This window comes from Corvus kubaryi, unplaced genomic scaffold, assembly GCF_017639235.1.
Source record: "Corvus kubaryi isolate FWS band 111438036 unplaced genomic scaffold, C.kubaryi_AGA036_p1.0 67, whole genome shotgun sequence".
Lineage (NCBI taxonomy): Eukaryota > Metazoa > Chordata > Aves > Passeriformes > Corvidae > Corvus > Corvus kubaryi.
The window spans coordinates 2,445,300-2,466,229 of NW_024582055.1; the positions used below are offsets into that span (position 1 = coordinate 2,445,300).

At 37.4% G+C, this 20,930-nt stretch overlaps 1 long non-coding RNA gene across 1 annotated transcript in view; it reads right to left on the minus strand.

Annotated features, from left to right (window-relative positions):
• Nucleotides 1-12,329: 12,329 nt before the first annotated feature.
• The window catches only part of LOC121674335, a 13,931-nt gene continuing 5,330 nt past the window's right edge, over nt 12,330-20,930 (minus strand). Inside the window, exons 2-4 of the long non-coding RNA XR_006019555.1 lie at nt 20,171-20,245; nt 17,728-17,854; nt 12,330-12,453 (exon numbers count right to left, since the gene is read on the minus strand). This is a non-coding gene — a long non-coding RNA (uncharacterized LOC121674335). The remainder of the gene's footprint in view (nt 12,454-17,727; nt 17,855-20,170; nt 20,246-20,930) is intronic.

A 20,930-nucleotide genomic window follows, 5' to 3' on the forward strand; every position in this document is an offset into this window, starting at 1 on the left:
CTTTCTTCTCTACTCTTGGGTTAGGAGACTTCACCACTACGGTCCTTAGGCAGAGCCCATATTTACAAAAATTCACATACTAGTGGCCAGCAACCGTGAAAACAACACCACTGGGTAATAGCCCGAATTCGTCAGTGACCTCTCAAGAAAGATTTTGGTTGTAAAGAGGTACATTCTGTCAGGGGAAGGTGAGTTAATCCACAGCCTTGCTTTTTCAAAGAAGCACTTCCCAAAGCAGTTTTGTGGCTTTTGTCCACAACAGCAGCTCCACTGTGGCTGTCAAGAGCCCTGTAGTCATGGTCCCTGTAACAACTTCTCCATAAAAGTTTTTCCATCCTCTTCATTGCAGCACCTGAGTCTGTGCCAGGTGATCATGCCTGGGTCTTCCTCGCTGAGCCCCTGCTGGCAGAGCGACTGTCTGTGACTTGAGGAGGTCCTGAAGAGGGAGAAAAAGAGTCCTGAAAGGTTAGAAGTTTGAGATTCAGAGGTCATAAGATGCCACCTCTGCAAAGCAAGAAATTCAGTCACCAAGGCAAAGAATCTTTATCTTCATTGTCAAGCCTTGTCCTGTCACATGATTGGGAACTGCTAAAAATGCAGCTGCCAAGCCCTCCTATTCCCACTGCTTTTGCAAGAGGTAGTGACCTGTAAGAGCAAATTATCTTTCTTTTTTCCTTAAAACTGCGTTGCTTAGGGTTTAAATCTAAATGAAACTAAGTGAATGCTTCATTTCTCCAGTTATTCATGTGCAACTAAATAAACTTTTGAGACCCTCCCAGGGTGACTTATTTGTCTTTGAGTTCCATGAAATGATACATGGAGAGCCACCAAGTAGTTTAAGCTGGGAAAAATACTCTCTGCTTGTTAACGTAATAAGAATGGACTGGCTGTGATTTGGGAAGGATCAGTTCCTCCTTTAAAGATTAAATATTATAATTGACCTTATTTTAAAATTACTATTCTCTAACACGTTTGGGTTTTTATAGTTCTAGCAAATATGTTGGAAACATTCATTGGGGATGAAAGGTTTGGATGTGTAAAGAGGTGCACTGGGAACACACAGGGAGAATGTGGGCCAAAGAAGAGATGCCGTGGCTTGCTCTCTGATTTTCAGTGTCCAACGTTCCCACTGCCTTACAGAGGAGAGACGTATTGGATGTTCTGTACTCTCTATAAACCTATTGAAGAAGTTTCCAGGCTTTGGCATCACATCAGATAGAGATGTATTTTAAAATTCTTTAGGTGACTTTAAATGGACTCTTTCAATATGTGAAGTTATCGCTTCCTATTGTAGAACAGTGGGAAACTGAAGCGCTTAGACAGAGCTATATTTAAAATCCTAGCATTTTCATATGGCTAGCTTATTTCAAGGGCTATAACAGGCTTGAAGCAAATCATCCATTGTCCTGGTTCAGGCTATACATGATAAGCCCTCCGTCTCATTCTGTTCAGTGTTATTTCCCTTTTTGTTTTTGCTCTCTCTTAAATCTCCAGCAAGAAAAGAAAACAACCTCAATACTCAAATATCTTGCATCATGTTGCTACCATGCATCTTTCACCCTTAGCCATAACAGTAACATTAAATCAGTATTTAGCAAGGATGAGTATTAGGAAAAGGCTTCTGTTGCTCAGGATTTTTCTCTACAAGTAAAAGGACAAAATTTTAAATATGGCTTTTGTTTCAGTGTACCATTACAATAGATAAACCTTCAATAACAGTGAGCTGTGACATTTACAAAGAGGAAAACCTTTGAACACAGAGATTTAGCAGATTCTCAGGATTTTCAAGAGCAAATCTAAAATATTGCATCTTATCATCCCCAGCTGAGCTCTGTGGACATTCACTGAGAAAAATCACTTTCTGTCTGCTGTAAAGAAGACTTCTGAATGTGTCCATTTTTTCCTGGCAATTTTACCCACACTGAATCTGCTTCATGGTCTGAATTTTGGTCTTCTCTTTGGAGTTGTTACAAATGATCTTAGGGAATGAAGAAGGAGACAAAGTTTTGGTGCTGAAAAAGCCATGATACTAAGTTCTGTCTGCAATCTTTGAACTTTGGTGTAAAAATATGACCTAGATATGGGGCTGAGGAATTGAGTAAAGGAGCAGTGTCTATTGATCTCTGTGGACTTTAAGGAAGGTAAAGTGGTTTATAGGGTCTCTTTACTCTCACTGCCTGGAACAGCTGGGCAAAAAGAGAGGAAATGGCTTTCTCCTAGTACTTGTCAAATAACTGATCTGCAAATTACTCCTCCAAGGGACAAGGTAGACAAAGAGAGTATGTTCATAAATCAAGAATAAAGTTGCAGTACTGTGGCCAAAATTCAGAGAGAAGAATTAAATAAAGTTTTATGGGATAGAAAATTGACTGTTAAAAATTGAAATAATTATTTTATTAATAATCTACATGGGCTACCAGATAATGATTAATTACATGCAATTTGTATTACCGAATTATCCAATAAGAACAAGTTATGTAAGTACATTATATGTTGATATATTTCATACAAGTAATGCTCTGTAAATGAGTATGTGCCCAATATATCCAGGTATCTTATGCCCAAGAAAATCTGATTCAATAGCCTGTGTAAGCTGCAAAGAAAATGTGAGGAAATTCTTGCAACAAAGAAAACTTGCAAAAGTGAAGTCTATGTTTTCTTTCTTATCATGTGGGAAACACCCATCATATTACACTGACATACTCTTTGATAGGAAGTAACTAATTTCTTGAGTTCGCAGTTGCTTGGTTGAATGAATTTAACAAAACACGTTAGAGTACAGAAAATCTAGTTATTCAATTACCCTTTCTGTTGTGCAGTAAAAAAACCCAGAGCACAGCCCAACAAAATACTTGAGTGTTTACAAGCTGAAATATATTTCAGTAGCATCTGATTAGGAGTTAATATCTTAGGCGATATATCAGCACTAAATGTACTACCCCAACCGAAATAATAAATTTCATTTTACTTGTGCTTAATAGCAAGCATGAATCAGAAAATGTTTCCTGAATTTTATTAAAATTCTGTTATAGCTCATTTATAACTGAGGACAATGAAGTGCGTACAGAATACAGAATGGTATAATCAATGAAAAGATAAAGAGCTCCAAGCTACCTGTTCTGTATTGTTAACATAAATGGAAAATAAGATTGGACCAAGATAAGAGTTTTGCAAGGCTGTCTTGGTTTTTATTCTCAACAAAATTTGTTCCTCTATGATTTGACATGCAGTTTATTCTGAATAGGGGCCTAATCTTGAAGTCTTCACCCAGACAATGAATGCATGGGCTGCACGTGGCCTCAGTGCAGCATGTATGTGTTTGTGGTGAGTAGGACTTGGTGTAATTAAGGCACCTCAATAAAATGAGATCTGAAGTACTTCAGCCTGAGCCTGCAGTACTTCAGAAGCAGCTGACAGAATCCCTCGCTTGTGTCTCCTCTGATCTGTATATAGTGGAAACTGTGTGGCCTACAGAAACTGAGTGATCAAACAGCATCACTGGGTTTCTGCAGTAAAAATTACATAATGTGCTTTTCAATTCAGCTGTACTCGGGAAAATTGCAATGCTATTTTTGAGGGGCAGCTGAGCAAAAATGCACATTCTATTGAAGCTTCTTTTGGAATAAATCCAAATATCTTGAGCATGTTTGCAATAGAACTGAATGTTTTTTTCCTTAGGCTTTGCAATACACCAGTCTCCAGGGATGACTATTATTCTTTGGAATTTACATTGACTTCCTTGAGTAGTGTATGCCTGTTTGTGTGTGTGTGTGTGTATATATATGTGTGTAAAAATCCTATATGTGTGCAGCTATTCTATCTCTGAGATGCTCAAGATAGAGGACAGTAATGATAGACAAAGATTTATCAAATGCCCCTGCTTGAGTTTCTTTTTTCCAGTAAGACATCAGAATATTTTGATCTGCAGGTACTATAAAGTAATACAGAGTTTTATTTTTCACAGCCAATGCAGTGTTGGCTTTGGCAGAGGAGAGGAGGTCAGGTGTTTGCCACCTGAAGCAGTATTCTCAGTGTGGAACAAACAACATTTAGTACTGGCCAAGATGCTGCTATTAGATCTGTAGGTGAAGAACTCAAAACTACACTTGGAATTTCTTGCTACCAAAATTCTTTGTCTCTAAGAAGTTCTTTCTTGAGACTTTCTACTTTTGAGTATTACATTTTTACTGAAAGTGAGTGCCATTACAAACATTAGGCGTGGAAAAGCGAAGCAGCAAGAGCTGTAATATCTGCTGTTTAAACTGTTAAGCCATTTTGTAAAGCCTTAAATGTTGGAAATGCAAGGAATTAAAAATACGTTAAAAATACATTTGTGAGGTCTAGAAAGTACCATTGGAATTCAATAATTCCTCTTTTTCTCAATATAATGTTACCTCTCTTATTTCTCTATTTATGTATTTAAGCACAAATGTGCATGTGCACTTATAGTGTATCAGGTCCCCAGTTAGAGATCTGTGTGATTTAGACTGCACATATACATCATTACCAGATCTCTACTGCTTACTGCTGCTGGGTGGTATGAAGGTGATAACAGCTGGACACTCTTCACTGAACATCTGATGCCTGAACTAAGAACAGTGTAAACTGAATCAATCCTGTAAAGGCAAAAAATAAGGTTTTTAAAATTTATTTCTAAAACTTAATTCCACGTCCTGAAGATGAGTGAGAAGTCTCTGCTTCTCTGTAATGTCTTATAATTTACATAATTTCTCAGTATTCAATAAATTAATTGCTTGGTTCTTGGAAATAAATTATTCTCCTCTCCCAGCTTTAGGGAATGCCTATAATGTTTTTTTTAGGAAATATCTATGAAGGTATTTTGTGTGCAGAAATCTTTATTTAGAATTTTTTGTGACTGCCACAGATTTATAACTCTGCAAGAACACAGTAGTGGAATTCCTAAGGAAAAGGAAGAGGATATATCACCATAATACTGAGAGGCCTCTTTTGGAAACTGTCCAAGAGAGAAATTCTATACTTATCCTTCCCCAAATTATTTTTAAATGCCCTACTAACATGAAGACATTTTTTCATTTTGTTAGTCTATAAAATTAAAGACTCAAAAAATATCCAGTATCAGAACAATTTCAAATCTGTTCTCATCTGAAGAAAAATGCACACACACTTATATGCACAGGTATTTATACATTATATATGAAAAAAAATCCTATTCCTCCTTATCATAAACCTCAGATTATTAGTAGAGCTCACTTCATTTTGGTTCTTAGTTTAATGTCCAAGTTAGAGACTTGGATTTTTCTAGGTGTCTGTTGTTACAGTCCAGTGCCATTTCATAGCAAAATATATTGACTGTCAGTGGGAACTTGACATTTAAAATCCTCCTGCACCATTGATCCTCACTGTAAATATCTTTACAATAATCTTTTGATTAAAAAACTTCTAAGAAAGATGAACTAAGGATTGGAAAAGAGCTGTTAATGAGTAAAAAAATGTAACTAACTCCAGACACATTATAGACATTTGATATAAGATGTTTGGAAGCTATTTTAGGTATTAGATATTCAGAAGATTACTGTGGATGCTTATTGACCTTCTGCACAGAAATGGTCCATTTGTTAATACCTGAGATCCTAATATAGTTCCTGAATTGATACCATTTTAACTTTTATTCTTTAAATAGAATGAAGTACAAGTTCACTCCTTTATGACAAATTATTATTCTTTTTCTAGGATTCCAAGAAAAATAATATTAGTTCTATTTAACTGGCATAAATGCAGATTATTTTTATCATTAAAGAAGTGAACCTACTCATTAGAAATATAATAAAAGTAATCAAAAAATTAATTAAGCAGTTTGCCCAACAAGGATACACAGGAATCTTCTTACAGGAATCCACAGAGATCTCTGTGTGGTTGCAGAACACAAAAAAACCCTGCAGCTGGCACTTCAAATGTAATGCTGCTTGTAACTTGAGTCATCTCAGCAAAGAAGTCAATATTGGGCTCCTCCAGATGCTGATCCCTGGGTTTCTGAGTTTGTGCACTTTGAGAAAGAGCTGGGACAAGAACAAAGCATTTTCCATGGCCATATATTAATTATTTTTCGTAACAGACATATGACTGTTACGAAAAATTATTAATAGCTTTTAATTACCATTAGCAGGTACAAATCATCTAATTCACTGACAAACGTCAGTCACACAAACCCGATTTCTGTGTACTGACCCTCACCTCATGTTTTAAACCACAGCTTTTATCACAAGAGGCATCTTTTCGGATGGTCAAGAGTTATTGCTGTCATCAACACCATACAGGGCACGTTTTTTTCAGCCTATTTCATAAATTCTGTTCCCAGATACTTTTAGAGAGCATTTTATTTGGTTCATTTTGGCTTGAAATGCGAGTTGAGTAGTTTTGTCTCCAATCCATTCTGCCTTTGTGTATCCCTTTGTGTATCCCTTCACTTCAACTGCCAAAATTTGGATTGTGTTTTGTTAAATAAAACTCCACATAACATAGGGACTTCCCAAATTTATAAAGTAAAAAAAACATAGAAGGCTCAGATCTTCACGTGGCGCAAGGACCTTGATCCTGAACCTTTCCATGTGAAATATGAGGACAGGAGTAATTCTGAGTATAGCTATGACATAAATCAGGAAGAGCTGCTCTGAAGTTAGCAGAGCTTTACTAGTCTAAAAAGGATGTGGGAAGATCAGGCTACACATACAGGACTAATATAAACGTGAAATTATCTGTGTCTTTTTCTGTGTAGGCATAGGTATCAAGGTATTTTTTAGTTTCAGAATTATCTCTGCTACTAGAAGAATTTTTGTCAAAAAAGAGAAGAAATTAGATCTAGAACATAAAATGTTTGATTCTGAATTATTTGAAGGTGTTGTTCATGTAAATGCTATGGGACTTTTTTTTTTTAATCTGCTGTCATTTGGACTTCACTACTTAGATTTCAAATGTAATTATACTTGCCTGTCCCTAGACTACATGAACGAAAAATTTGCCAGAGTTGTTCACAGAGTTAATTCAGTCTTGAGATACATACCTTTTCAAACACTCTTAATTGGTGAGTATATAGAAGATCGATTGCACTAGGCAAATTTACTGAAATGGAAGGTCTGGATCTTAGAGATTGTTTTCAAGGATGAATTAATCAAAAAAGTTGTTGATATTGGTCCTAGATAATATTGCAGAAGACTCTCTGGGAATAGCTGTACACTAGTAAGTCAATAGTCCTGGTTAGCATTGGAAGAAAAAACCACTGTGTTGGTGTCCCTTCACCAAGATTTAGAGTGATTTCTGAAAAAAAATAGTTGCATGTGAGACTTGGTAATTTTGCACAAAACCCAAATTAACTTTATTGATTTAATACAGTTCTATGTTTTGTGTAGGCATCTCTCCAGACACCTCTTTTTTGTTTTTTCTTGTTTTGTTTTGGGTTTTTTTTTGTTTTGTTTTAAAACCCTCTTATAGATGTAACCTACACACATAACAATATAAATAATAACAATGGGATTTGTGTCTGTGCAGCTGGTATAAAAGTGGACATCATTTGGAGCCAGCTGTGCCAATACCTGTTGTGATGGAAATGGAGTTATGATTGCTAAATATTCATTTGGTTGCTGAGCTGTTTATTAAATGAATGTTGGTTTAGATTAATATAAGCCTTTATGGAAAAATCAGCAGGGTGGAAACAGAGTACATCAAGGTAAGCCAGATAGTCAGACATTCTTAAAGGGCATTGGCAATGTAGAATGCCTCTGCAGTCAAAAATCCTTCAGTAATCAAAAGGGGGAAAAAAAACAGAGCTAAGGAGTTGTTTTGGGAGAACATAAAAGTTACAGGATCCCATTGACTTCTGCAATATTTCTGACCGGTTTCTCAGAAGGGCAGTTTGGAGAAGAGTTTGGTTAACTGCACAGTGCCTAAAGTGGGGGTTTGCTATTTTTATTCTGAGTTTCATTACCATTGACAAAATCAATAACAATTTGTGAGAACTCCTCCAGGAGTATCTCAGTGATGCAGAGACGTAGCCAAGGGAACTTAGGTGAAGTTTGTCCAAAGGAGAGGAGAAGAAAGGTGCATCCAAGCAGATGGCTGAGGCTATAGGGGTCACCCACATCCCTCCACAACATCCTGTTTCTCCAGTGCTGTAGAGGAGACATTTGTGCATCCCTTGGTTTTCTTCCCTACTTTGGGAAAAGAAGTAGGAAGAAAAGTGTTGTTTACTATATCTGGGCCTTGAAAGCCTGAGAAATGCATTTCACACAGTGTAATGCCTGAAGAAAACTTTGCTTCCTTCTGATGTGTGAGGCCAAGCTATTTAAGTACCACTGTTATGTAAATATTTACATTTGTAAAAAATATTTTTCTCATAATAATTATATCTATTCAATGCTTACCATACTCACTTAGCAGCAAACATTAAAACAAGATTCTTACAAAGAGAAACCCTAGTCATTTGGCAAAGAAGAGTGCAATAATCCTCTGCTTCTCGCTCTCCCCTCCATTTTAATTGTTAATAACTTTTCAGCATGCAGGAGAAGTAATCTCCCACCATGCTAAAGCAGTCAACCTAATTGAAAAGAAATACAAGTCATCTAGTGCACAGCTGAAAAATTCAGCTAAAATGCAATCTGTCATTATCTTTCCAATGCCAGTTTTAAATAGGTATTAAAGTAAATGGGGGAAACATCTTCTCATTTCTCTTGCGGTATCATTTCATTTCTACAGAAATCCCTAATCCCCAAATGAAGATTCTGACTGATACCCAAAAAACACTCAAGACACAGCCTCAAGTGTCTTGGAAACCAGATCCAAAAATAGAGGAAAAATTTCCCTATCATGAATTAATCTCATTTGAAAATGATTTTAAAAATACAGTTTATGCAATGCAAATCCTCACCCCCAGAATAACCGGTATTTGTGGTTGTTATGCCACAGTCAAGAGATAAATTACTGCTCAGCGAGCTGTTTCAGCACGGCAACATGAACTGCAGCTAGGATTAAGGAAACTGATGAAGCATAACGTACCATGAAAGAAATGAAAACATTTTATAGGACATATGGGTATTATTGACAGGTTTCTACTTTTTGATACAATGAGCTCTTTCAGCAGGAGATCGTATTTGAAAAGTATTCTGCATTAGGAAATTATATGCCACATTTAAAAGTATTCACACTTTTAGTCGCCAAATTATTATGCGCTATATAACACATTTCAATTTAATTGGAAGAATATTGTATCGTGATGCTGAAAACTTGTTTAATGGAGATAATATTTCAGCTTGGTAGGGAAAGTTGGATTCATTTGAAGCTGAGACATCCTCAGATTTGTAATTACCAAAGCATGCTTCTGAGTAGGTAAAAGTATATTGAAAACATGTCAGATGGGGCCTTATAGAAAATCCATCAAGCCCTTAACAGGTCAAGCTCAAAAAAAATCTTACTAAAGCTATTACCATCAAAGTATATTTGGTTCTGGTCTCAGGACAACTTTCTTCAGACTGCTCCACTGACTGAAGTTCCCACAACTGAAGAAACCTCAGAATCTGTACTATATCGCATGTGCTCAGCAAGTGTAAGAAAATAGATGGTTAAGAAGATACCCCTACATGAAGTCTGAAAAATTGAAAAAGAGAGTTTTTAGCATTCTACTCTAAAACACGATGGCTAATTATTTTTTCCTTCGGCAGTCTTGCTTTTTCTATTCCTTCCCTGAAGTAGTAAAAGATTCAGCTAGATTGAACAAAGTCTATGCTCTCAGGAGAAATTGTCTGCTGTTAGAAAATTACATGACATTTCTTATGTATTCTTTCCAGTGTTCACAAAATAGAAAATTTTGAGCTTCAAAAGAGACCTCCATTGCAGCTACAGTTGTAGTGGTAGAGAAGAAAACAAGAAATAGGGTTAGGAAAAATCACATCCTACTGTGTACATTCTACAAAGTCCTTTTATATGAATCAATAGCTACTAGTGTTGTAGAGGGATCTAATTCAGTAGTTTTCAAGACTCTTTGTGTGAGGTAGTTTAAGTCTCTTCTCACTCAGTCTCCAGGTAGTCCTAAAATCATGGGGCGCAGATGCTTAGCACAAGATTTCTTTGCATGGTGCTTCCCTAAACTATGTTTTTGATCTGTCTGCATTCTGCTAGGGCTTGCACGTAAACATGGTTAGTTACGAAGCTTATTGTCTCATTAGTGGGAATCAGTACCAGCGACTAGGTTTAGATTAGATAATAGGAAAAAAATCTTTACTGTGTGGATGGTGAGGCACTGGAACAGGTTGCCCAAAGTTGTGGATGCTCCATTTCTGGAAGTGTTCAAGGCCAGGTTGGATGGAACTCTGAGCAAGCTGGTCTATTGAAATGTGTCTCTGTCCATGGTGAGGGAGGCTGGGACCAGTTGATCTTTAAGGTCCATTCCAACCCAAACCACTCCATGACTTGATAGATATCAAGCTTCAAGACTTGATAGACATTTCCAGTAAGGGGAAAAAAGCACTTCTTGTCTGACTTTTATATTTGTTTTGGTGCCATTTTATAAGTCAAAGCTGAAAAAAAGATAAATTTCTGGTGCGACTCAGAGAAGTATTAAGCCCTGGAACAGGTTCCCTAGGGAAGTGGTCAAGTCACCATCCCTGAAAGTGTTCAAAAAACGAGTAGGTGTGGCACTTTTTGATCTGTTTTAGTGGGCATGGCAGTATATGGTTGAAGGTTGGACTTAACCTTGGAGGTCTTTTCTCAGTGTAATGATTCTGTGATTCGAAAATGAAGGAAAATAAAAGAACACTGAGAATAATCATGCTGAAGACTGGTTGGAATATGAACTACATGATTTTATGTAAGCTGCATTATTCTTCACTGCAAACCAAAATCTAAAAGAAGTGTTTTTCACGCTCTCTGTACCTGATTTGGAATCTGGGAAGAAGGGACAAAACAATGACAATAATAATAAAAGTGATATTAATAATAATCTCTCACAGGGGCAGAGAGAAAAAAGGGAATTTAGGTGATATTGTAGTGAGACTGCATGTAGAATGCAGATTAGTATGAATTAGGTGAAAGAAAATGTTTGTGCAAAACACTGCCTATCTGAATACAGATTTCATAATCAGCACAAGAGGTTGAAAACAGAGAATGTTATTTTTATGTCCTACAAAATGTCATTGTTTTCAGAAGTTATGCTGTGTTGAATGCATCATATTATACAGCAAGAGATCTAGATGAGAAAATCAAACCAGGAAACTCATAACACCCAAAACATCTACTTTTCAAAAGCAGACTACTAAAACGAAAGAGAGAGCAAAGGCAGAGGAACAATATTTTCTTTACATTTGGTAAGAATGACTTGCCCATGGTTATAACCGTGGCATATGAAAAACTTTCAGTAACCTTCCCCCCTGTTACAATCTGGTTTAAACCCAGAAAAGCAAAGCAAGCTAAGTCTCAGTGCATAAACTGGAAAGAACTTAGTAGGTTCAAAATCTTCCCAGAAACAAGATTGAACCAAATGAGGTTAGATGTTGATGCCAAAAAATGGATGTATTTTATTTAATAGTAAAAGAGGCAAAGAGAAGGGAAGAGAAAAGAAAGCAAGAAATGGAAAAAAGAAGTGTGCGTGGGGAGTGGGGGGAGGGGGAGAGGTGACAGGGGTTAGGTGGAAGCAGATCACCCATCCGAGGGTCCCAACGACGTCTCGTTGTTCCCCTCCATCTGGTCTTCTGGTGGTGAGGGTCCCCTGTCGCCGCTGTGGCCACGCTGCCACATGCCACCGTGCCACACACCACCGTACCACATGCCACACCACACGCCGCCACATGCCAAAGAGTACAGAATCCCGTGGATTAATATACGCTTTGGGCCAGGTGGGAATGCCCACGTGCCTCCTCTTGCAGGGGCTACCTTGACACTGTCCCTTGCAACACTGAGCGTCTGTTGCATCATCTCTGCTGCTTTGGTGCAGGGTCTGGGGACCCCTTTGAGGGGGGCCCCTGTGATGGGCCATGTCACCCCTCCTGCTGTGGATAAGCTTCCCCCCCCAGTGAGGATCCCTCAGCTGAGCTCTGCACAGCGGAGGATGGGCAGTCATTGCGCCTTTGACCAGAGGCCTTTCCAAGATACCCAAAGCCTCTCCTCTCCCCACCCTTTGGTGGAGGATCTGTGGGAACCTGGCAGCTGATAGCCCTGGGGCTGTGGTCTCCACCTTGGAGGCGTTAAGCTTGTTCTCCGTGAATGACCCCAGCCCTGAGTTGTTACTTTATCTTATCTTCATCAGCAAGCGGTGTAAGGCCTCAGTCAGGGCCCCATTCAGGGTGTGGTAGTCTTCTTTGCAGCTTTTGTTATACAGTTTTAAAAGTGCTTCAAGAAAATGTTTAAGTCATAAACTGTAATATTTCAGTCTCTGACACCCCCCCATCAAGCTATCCGCACTTCTGGTGGAAACTACCTCTTCTGTCTGCTCTACAACATGTAAGTTAAAAAGTAAATAGTTAGAAAACCTTAAATTATACTTCTTATATATACTTATTTATACTTCTTATACTACTTACTTATACAATATGGAAGTGCTAACATGCAATTTTCAAAACAGAATGTGAGTTCTACATATTCTGTTGCTCTCTGCCAGAGAGCACGGCTTAAAGGTGGTCAGGTTCTCTTGAGGGGAAAGAATATAAGCACAACAGGATACTCTAGAACTCTGATTAAGTGTTTGCAGGTTATATTTATCATAGAAATTTCTTAAAATTATTAAAATGTCTGTTACCAATTGGCAGCTGGTTAAGTGTTCATAGACTATTTAGAGTTCCAATAGGATGATTGCTTTTTTTTTTTAGTATCTAGGGAAATGCCCTCAATGTGTAGGCTGAGTTACCATAATAGTTTTTCTTCTCAGTCCATGTCTCCTAAACTTGTTCTACACATTCTTGCAGTTAAACTTTGTAATTAAGTTTATTTTGCATTTAATGACTCTCAATCAGATCTGTGCTGGGGCTCAGCATAGTAATTGAAACAAGTTGGTTTTGTTTGACGCATATTTGAGGGGGGTGAGATAAAATTGTTGCAAAAAAAAAAAACAAAAACCCTGATAGAAAGTATTTTCTATTCCTTGTAAATGCCAAATATCCTTAGCTAAAGTTAACTGCCACAGAAACTGCCCCCAGTGTCCTCATCACTAACGACAGGACAAGTCCCAGCTGGAACTATTTATTGGCTTACTCAAGTGCTCCACTGCTTTGTTCTAAATATGTCAACTTTGATTCATCCTCAGGCTTAGTTGCTGTCAAACACTGTTAAATGGAACTGGAATCAGCATTGCACCTAGGCATCCACTAAGCCAAAACCATAATCACTTCTACAGAAATGTTAGTAATCTGTGGCACTAAAGAGTCATGGCATTTCTGTGAGGGTATCCTGTACAAAAAGGAAGTCTGGTCTCATCTTTGGCACCAGCTAGAGGTAAGAAGTTCATAGCATCAGTACTGAAAGCTTTGGCAACAAGCTTTGTGACCTCAGAAGAGTGAAACTTCTTTTTATATGTGTGATTGGTACTGTCAGAGTACATGCAGGAGTACCTTATGAGACCAGAGTTAGGATTATCCTCACCAACTAAAGCATTGGCAGCATTTAGCTTAACACTTGAGTGGAGCTTGTTGGTGTGAGACTAAATGGAAAGAAATATTCATTTTGAGAGATGAATAGTAAAGCACAAAATATTTTAAAGTGGATAAGGGAAAACCAGGTTTCATCTACAGTCTGCAAAAGCAGTCAAAGGAATCTACTCAGAACAGCATGGTATCTTCTGCTCATATCGTGCAAAGGTTTTAGAGCACTTACACAGATTTTTAAGGGTACTGTTAAGAAAAACAGCATCTGAGATCAGTACATACTTGAGTGCCATGTGTGATATTAGGAAGGAATGCTACTAAAAATTACTAATGTACTAATTTACATTGTGATGAAAAGTAAAATTTGAAGACGAGGGTAAATGGAAATTCACAAGATATCTGAGCACTCTGTGACTTATTTCAAGCAGGGATCTTCAAAATGTGAAAATGCATCCCAAGGCCTCCTAGGGATGCATACCTTTAGGAACTTATGAAAACCAGTCTTTGACCCAATATTTTTCTTTTCTGCAAAATAGAGAATGAATGACATGGTCTCAACAGATATTTTAAGTGATACATAAAGGACCATTCTCTGTAATTGGTTGGAAATGGCTTCAAGGTGTGCCAGGGGAGACATAGGCTGGATATTAGGAAAAAATTCTTCACTGAAAGAGTTATCAGACTCTACAACATTCTGCCCAGGGTAGCTGTGGAGTCACCATCCCTGGAAGTACCTGAAAGATGGGTAGATGTGGACCTTAGGGACATGGTTTACTGGTGGACTTGGCAGTGTTGGGTTAACAGTCTGAGTCTACAAGCTTAAAGGTATTTTACAATCTAAATTATTCTGTGATTCTGTATTTACTACAATGAATTCAGTAAAACTTCTACATAAACCTGTTCTTTCCTTCTTTTAATCCACAGGGCTTTGGATGGCAAGGTTACCTTCATTGATGACCAAGGCTTCTCTTGCAGCTGGCTCTCAACTGTTGCCCAGCTCCCCTACAGAACTCCAGCACTCACTGTCTTTTTGAAAACATCAAGATTTTTGGAGCAGAGAAGAGAGACTACCGAGGAATATTACAAATACAGTATCTGAAGATTTCCATCCTTCTCTTCCATAATTTTTTCTAAAAACCTATTCTGGACTTGGAAAATCTTTCAAACATATGTGTGATCTCATGGCTAGGTAGGCCTGAAGAACAGGAATTCCCAGATCCCAGAGTGTCAGCAATTCATGCTGTCTTCACAGCATTGCTGGTTTACTTTTTTAGTGCATACAGCGTGTGTGTATGTCTGTGCACAGGGATAAAACACTGGCGAATAAGAATTCTTCACTCACCTAGCAACAATTATTTGAATATTTTGTGCTCTGGGCAAAGCACAGGAAGAGTTAAGCCTTGTTTAGCTGTCAGCCTGCCACAATATTTACTTTTGTATTTACAAGTATTCAGTGCATCTGATTCAAGCAAAGCTAAGAAAGATTTCACCTTAAATCATTAACACAGCAGAAGTCATATTCTTTTGCAGTATTTTAAAGAAAAATAACATGCAGGCCACATCATGTCAATGGTTAAATGTGCTAAAAACCATTGTGAATGAAATTCTTTTTTGAATTTAATTTCAAAATTTCTAGATAATAATAATTTAACTCCTTTTATGTTACGTGTATTCAATTTTATAGCAAACTAAATAGAATTCTGGAAATTGCTTAACCACACATTAGACCAGAAACTTCAATGCTATAATATTTAATTAATGAGGAAAGCACTGTGAATAACTAATGGATTTTATTAATGCTAATATATAGAACAGCAGGAATAGTTGATAGACCAAAGAAAAATTTTTAGCAAGCAATCTGTGGAAGTAAAAGTCACTGAAAGGTAAAATAATAAACTTGTTTGACACACTGAGGAGCTGGTATAACTTTGGCAGTCATAGTGTGAAGGCACTGTGCTTGATAACTCGGTAGCTAGAAGGGCCCTGAAGTAACAGCTTTTGACATGCCTGGGAGATCTCATCAAAGAGAAAGGAAGATCCCTGACAAGAGAAATACTAAAAAGGACTCCTGGTGGGAAAGCTGCTGCCATGCAGAAAACTGTTTCAGATAAAGATATCCAAGAAACTCCTGCCCCCTGGGATGAAGCACTGTTTCTAATAATTGATGGAGTATTATTAAGAAGATATGTTGGTAAAAATACATTTGGAATATCATGAATAACACCAAGTGTACATTAACAAAGTAACGTTTCATTAGTTTACTTTTGTTGTTGCTTAAGAAACAAGTTTTGAGCCTTTTGTGGTATACAGGCAGTTATTGGTGTATTGGTAATAAGTGTACATCAGAAGTAGAGTCACACTACCAATGTTGTAGCCCTCTTTAACAGTACTTCAATAAATTTCATAGTAATGTGATTACTGATTAATGCAGCTCTTGTAAATACAATAGCTTTGTAATGCACTTACCTGCATTGACCTAATGTTCCAGACCAACTAAATATTGTACTGCCTCTTCCCCAAGTTTAAGCTACAAGAGAACAGCATAGTTCATCTGATGCATAAAGCAAACTTTAAACACAGCCTTGAGTCTCCAGTTAGTAAGGAAACCCAAACTTTTCTGGCTAGTGAAAAAGCCGAGTGTAGCTGAGAGCCATGCCTATGTTTAGAAGAGGTTGGCAGGTCATCCAGCAGCAAATACAAATGAGAACACAAGAAAGAGGAATCTGTCCCTGGTGCGGAATTACTTCTGCAATGCCACCTGGTCCAGAACTTTTTTATAAAACCCCAGAAGGTATCACCTATCAGCTAAAGGGCAGGCTGCAATGCACAGCTGGTATATAGGGGAATAGGTGTAGAATAAGTAGAGAAATAAAATGTAGTAAAAAGAACCCATACATGCAAGAAAAGTTGTCCTTCTGCAGAAAGTTAGTGACCCAAAACCTGTTTTTTCCATCTGTCTGGTCTTGGTTTGAACTTTAGGTGTGAACAGATGATCTGTATATCACATCACCTTTTGTTCCAGGTCTTTAAAGATCTCTGACCACTGGGAAAAATCCAAAAAAGTTACTCTTCTGCTCACAAAGCTATGTTATGATTTTTAAACCTTTGATCTTTTTTTCCTGGACAAAGCTGGAGCTTTGAATGCAAAGTTTGAGGGAATTATACTGCTGTTAATTTCTGGTATCTCAAGTAGTGCCTAGATACAATCCAAAGGCAAAATATTGAAAGAGAAATAAATAAGCATATTTTGTTTGACTGGCTGTGTTTTACAACCAAATACAAAACTTGGAGAGGAATTAATTTGCTCTTCAAGACACAGGACACTGTGAATTTCCAGTTGGAGACTGTAAATCCAGAAAGGGACCATAACAGTCACCTAAACTTACTACGTATATGACAGTGGCCATTGAATTCCCGAATTAGTTCCCATTTAAACCGGCTTATATATAATTTGAGATTTAAATGAAGCTTTGAAGAATTCACTATATTGTAGGTCAGTTGATTGGTAGCTCTGTGGTGCAGTAAATTTGGTATTGCCATTGCTAGCCAAAAGATATAGATGTTACATTAGCCCTGCAACTCACCCAAGCTGAGCCCTGCCAGGCTTGCTTTGGCTGCCCTTCCTGGCTTGCATAAAACTGTGGTTCAGCTCTTTTTGTCTGATGAGCAGTTGAATATTTACTAACTTGTTTTTCTTTAGGTTAGCTCTGTACAATTCTGTGGTGCAGTGTTATAATAATTTTGTGCATCTCTCTAAGTAATAACCAGTAATAGTAATATATTGCTCTCTCTAGAGTGAAATACCTCTGACCCCCAAAAAAGCAATATGGAGTTGAGGAGAAACAGGCAAAGGATGGTAGCAAAGGCCTTCCTTGAAAGGCACAGCCTGGCGATGACAGCAGATGTTATAAACATGCAATAAACAAATTGCCCAGGTTTCCAAGAAATGTAGCCTTGGGAATCAAATAAAACCAGTTACAGGGCAAAACAAAAGGAAGAGAAAATGTCTAGAATATGCAGCACACACTGTGTGTGCCACAATATATGAGGATATAATCTGGAGGTGTAGGCTACTGAACATCAAGGTATAGCATGGATTAAAAACAGTCACAATCAATGTCATGCAGACCTTAGAGCAGGGAGCAGGAGAAAACCCACTGTCAGCATCATACTCCTCGCAGTGTAGAAGGCCAACCTCCCATCCCAGGTTCTCCACCTTTTCCTCTTGTGAGAGTTCTCATTTCTGACTTCAGGATCTGGACAAGCAGGGGAAGGGGGAGCACAACACCAGTGAAAGCTTAGATACACAAGGTGCATGGATAAAAATTTAAAATGTGCTATTAATGAGGCTTTTTGTATAATATAGTTTGAACAGTCAGCATTAGTGTTGTTGTAACTGGGATAGTAAGTCTTTGAACAGGCATGTAAAGTTCAGGTTAACAAATGAATTTTTGACTGCAAACATAATTTTTGTTTCTCTAGCTCAGAAACGCTGCAAAAGGTGCAGATTTTATTATTAATTAGCCTCAGTCAGAAATCTGTATTTTAAAAAAATACTATCTTTTTCTAGATTAGCAATTGCCATCCTATCTGAATTTGTCATGACTGGCTTCTGCTATGTGAATCTTTGAGAGCCTGTACATCCCTCTATAATCAAATTAATATTCTACAGGCAAGTTATTTAGAGCTCAAGTTACTTTTTAACTTCTTGTTTGAAAAGATGGAATAAATAGACTCGATGATCTACCAGTGGTTTTTAGAAACAAAATGTGACTTCTAGTGTTATTCTCATATCTCTTTACCTTTTCAATTTTACACTGACTTCTGAAATCAAGTGTAGTAGAGTCAGATTATGCCAGTACTGGTTATTCCCCCAGTAGGAAAACATTTCTGTATTCCTGCCTGGTGTCCTCTGTACATGCAGCTCTTTTTTCCTCGATCTGACTCTAGCAATTAATGTCAGACTGATTATTTCATTTGCTGTCCTAAATGAGGCCCCACCTACCAGTAAAACATGAAAATATTTTCTAACCATAATTTATGCTATAAAAGCTGTTTTGGATTGTGTTTTCTTTGCTGAGATCATCTTTCCTTCCTTTTGTTTCCCTTGGTATTTTGCTAAATCCCTTATTTCTAATATTGTTTGTTGTTATGTGCTTTCCCCTTTCCTATCTAATGCATGTTTTTTTAATTTAAGAATGCTGGGATTTTGTTTTACTTGTGTTAGCCTGGTCTCTTGTTCAGCAGAATTTTAAGACAGGGACCAAAATTCCACATGAATATCATGGCTATGTTTTTCTCTTACCTAGTTTTTCTCATGGTTTATTTGATAATGATTACTTCTTCTGATGATGATTTACTTCTTCAGCTATGAGACTTTAACAGCTTAAACCTACAGTTTGTGCATGTTAAAACAGCTGAGCTACATGGATGCCACTTGAGAAAGCAGTCTTTAAAGTTGTGATATCCAACTCTCTCTGTGAGAACGAGATCTGACGTAGAGTCCAGCATGCCAGACCACTCACTTCAGAAAGTAGATGCCAGTTGCTGACAATTGTTTTAGAAGCTCACTAATTATTATTTTATTATAGGAAGAATGAGATGTCATGAGGAGATCATAGTGAAATCACCCCTGATAATAAAGTAGGGGTTTTTTTATGGGATATAAAGCATAACAAATAACTTGCTGTCACCTTCTCTCATTTAGACTGTGAGTCTTCATACAGAGTATATGCTATTTTCATAACCAGATTTCTAGTATTTTTAATACTTTTTTCTCTCTCAATTTCCCTTGTTGCCTCAGTAATCTGATTCTTAGCATAAGTGATATAAGTATACAAGTCAATGTTTGTTCTTCCCTTCATTCTTCCTGCTGGCATCAATTAATATCATTCAGCTGGCTCATCCCTGCCAGATCCAGGGTTCATTGATGATGGCAGAAAGACTTCTGGTGACTTCACTCTGATTTGAATGAAACAGTTATTTAGGTATCGAGAATTTTATGTGATGTCAACCAAGTTGCACAATGAAACGGTGCAAATACTCAGCATGACTGAGAACACAAAGCATCCATGTTTCATACAGAGTTCATAAAAATCTATTTTAGGTACTAATGTGAAAAAGTTAAAAAAGTATACAATTGACAGCCCGTCTTTTTTGGCAGGCAGTCACTGGGATCCATACAGCAAATATGCCTTAGTGGATTTGGGAAAAAACCCATTTTAATAATTAGAAAGCACTGAACTCTCAAAAAATATAAATTTCTAGTCATACCATTTTAAAAAACTCAACAAAATATGTTGGTTTCTAAACATGCTGATTTTTAAGTGTATTGTAGGTCTTTTCCTATTGGAAACCCTTATGATTCATAGATCAGTTTGTTTCAAATAAAATTTATTGAACAAATATTGAGCAGTCATTTTGCCCATGACTGGAAAACAAAGCATCTCAAAGACATAGTCTGTTGTCATATCCAGCAAACTGGATTTTTCACTTTGTCCACAAATATTATCACCTTTCTTTGTGCATGGTAATGGATTGACCTAGTGGGTCAAACAGTTAATATAATTTACCTCCACAGTTTTCTGCTTCCTGGCCATGACACGTTTATCAGTGCGGATCAAAGAGTTGTCCATTGGTAAATGTTCCTAATAAAAACATGGCAATAGTTTTACAGCACTGAAATACTGCTCAGTAAATTGTGTTCTTTCTTATTTGATAGAGACCTCTCAACTTGCCCTTTTTTTTGGTACTTGAGATGCCCTTGACATATTATTGAATGGATGACTCCTGGGATTGCCCAGGCAAAGGCATCAGTCACTGGGAGCGATGAGCAGGAAAGCAGAGGGGCCATCCTTCAGGCACTTGAGAGAAAAAGGCAATTCATAGAGTTCCATGCAGTAATGGAGAGTTAAAAGGACTGTGCATATTGCATGATGCACAAAAGGCTTGTGCTGTCAAATACCTTTGAATGCTACATGGGAGGAGGTGGGAAAATCGAGCTAAATAACCCGGCATTTTTTTAATCCAAGATCAGAAGCAGACCACAACAGAGGGTTCATAATCACCTGCTCACTTGAAAGCTGTTAGATTGTATTGAAAAATCTATGCAATATGATTTCTTAAAGCTACATTTGAAAGCTTGTCATTAATGGGAAATCTATCAGGTTAAATAAAATTCAATCTCTAGATGGAGTTTATATGCACTATAAACAGGAATTGTGCATTATCAGCTCATACAGTACCATTACTGTGTCTCTGTAGAAGAGACTCCTTAAACTAATCTATTTTAGGTTTTTTATGGTTTTTTTTTTTTTTTTTTTTTTTTTTTTT